Consider the following 2,597-nt stretch of genomic DNA (forward strand, 5'->3'; position numbering starts at 1 on the left):
GACTTGCTATATTCCCACAGACCCCGGGGTCTTCTGGACATAGCCAAGGAGGCTTGGGAGGAGCAACCTTGTCCCCATCGTACCATGATTGAACATGTAAGTGCGATGCGGGATAGGATGGCTGCAGTGATCCCCATCGTGAAGGAGCACATGGAGAAGGCGCAACGGGATCAGAGTGCAGCTTACAACAGAGGAGCCCAGCCCCGAGAGTTCCAACCAGGAGATAGAGTCCTAGTGTTGGTCCCCACGGTGGAATGCAAGTTCTTAGCTACCTGGCAGGGACCCTTTGAAGTAATTGAGAAGGTGGGAGAAGTCAACTACAAAATACGGCAACCGGGGAAGAGGAAAGGTGAGCAAATTTACCATGTAAACCTCCTAAAGAAATGGCATGACAGAGAGGCCTTGTTCAGTTGTCTTTCCCCTAGAGAGCCCGAAGAACCGGTGCGGGACAAAGTGCAGTTTGGCCCAGACCTCTCCCCTCATCAACTGCAGCAAGCAAAGGAGCTAGTGGATGGTAACCAAGACGTCTTTTCATCCCTCCCAGGCTGCACACACCTGGTGGAACATGAGATTCGCACCCAGCCAGGCAAAAAAGTGAACCAGAAACCATATCGGGTCCCTGAGGCCCGCAAGAAGCTGATTGCGGAGGAGGTAAGGAAGATGTTGGAATTGAAGGTAATCGAGGAGTCCAAAAGTGCCTGGGCAAGCCCCATCGTCCTGACAGACAAACCGGACAACACGGTACGTTTCTGTAATGACTTCAGAAAAGTAAATGAAGTATCTGAATTTGATGCTTATCCCATGCCTAGGGTGGATGAGCTAATTGAGAGCCTTGGCAATGCACGGTTTATAACCACCCTCGACCTCACAAAGGGGTACTGGCAGGTTCCCTTGTCTGCAGAATCGAAGGAGAAGACTGCCTTTGCCACAACTGGGGGCCTGTGGCAGTACCGAGTGATGCCCTTTGGTCTGTCGGGAGCTCCGGCCACCTTCCAGCGCTTGATGGATCAGGTACTGAAACCACATAAAGACTATGCTTCCGCCTATTTAGATGATGTTGTCATTCAGAGCCCAGACTGGGAGAGCCACTTGCCTCGAGTACAAAAGGTCCTGGAGTCAATCCGACAAGCGGGCTTGACGGCGAACCCCAAGAAGTGCAAGGTGGCCTTCAGTGAAACAAACTACTTGGGGTACACCATTGGACGAGGCCTGGTCAAACCCCAGGAGGCAAAACTATATGCCATCCAAGACTGGCCAAAACCATCAACTAAGAAGCAGGTGAGATCCTTTTTGGGCCTGGCTAATTATTACAGACGGTTCATCCCTGATTTTTCTATGATAGCTGCCCCCCTCACAGAGCTAACTACCAAAAAACACTCTCGGATGGTGAAGTGGACCTCAGCAGCAGAAGAAGCCTTTGGCAACCTGAAGAGAGTCTTGTGTTCCAAACCAGTCCTTACCGCTCCTGATTTCAGCAGGGAGTTTGTGGTCCAAGCGGACGCCTCTGAGGTGGGTCTGGGCGCTGTGCTGTCCCAGCTCAAGGAAGGTGAGGAACACCCAGTCTTATACTTGAGTCGAAAACTGCTGCCTAGGGAGAGAAACTACGCCACTGTTGAAAAAGAGTGTTTGGCCATAAAATGGGCCCTAGAAACTCTGAAATACTACCTGCTGGGACGAAGGTTCACGCTGGTGACGGATCATTCCCCTTTACAGTGGATGGCTAAAAACAAGGAGACAAATAGCCGAGTGACTAGGTGGTTTCTAAGCCTCCAGCCTTATAACTTCTCTGTCATTCACAGACCCGGACGGAGCCATGGAAATGCCGATGCCCTGTCCCGACGTGAGGCCTTCTGGTCCTCATTTACCCTGCCGAGGACGGCAGGCCTGGGGAGAGGGATGTGTGGCATCGCCAGGGGACATGTAGTGGAGGGACACTACATTCCCATCCAGGATCAGCAGCAACATCCCAAAATGGCCGCCAGACCACAAACTACATTCCCCACAATGCCTCACCACTCCGACAGGTGCAGGTGTTTAAGCCACCTGATTGAGAGAGGACAAAGAACCCTGAGGTGGAGCAGAACAGGGGGGAGAGAGAGCAGGAGGACAGAGAGCAGCCGGCTGGAAGGAGTTTGGCAGCCAGGCCTGGAGGAAACCCCAGAACAAAGGAAACTGTTGCAAAGCCCACCAATACAGGAAAGTGGACACTTTAAGTTGGATTGTTGTGACAATTAGAAGAAAGATTTGATTACTGTTTTACCCCATAGGGGCACTTTATGTTGGAGTTTGGATATTGTTTGGAGCTACCAGCTTTACCTGAGTCACCTGTATTACCTGGAATATGAGAAATAAATAACCACTGTGGGTTTGTAACGGACTTTGCCTTGTGTAGCCAGTTTTGTTGCACTGCCTCATCCTAAGCCTGCCCTGGTAACCTCTCATGACCTTACACTGTATATTATCACAAAATGTGTGGTGCATATTGGTACAGGAATCTGAAATGGCAAAAAACAAGTCTTGAGGAAAATCACTAGAATCTTCAGAAATTTCATGTTGCCCAGTGCTTTTCAAATTACATAACAAAAACACAACAGACA

Source organism: Myripristis murdjan, chromosome 17 (genome assembly GCF_902150065.1).
Source record: "Myripristis murdjan chromosome 17, fMyrMur1.1, whole genome shotgun sequence".
Classification (NCBI taxonomy): domain Eukaryota; kingdom Metazoa; phylum Chordata; class Actinopteri; order Holocentriformes; family Holocentridae; genus Myripristis; species Myripristis murdjan.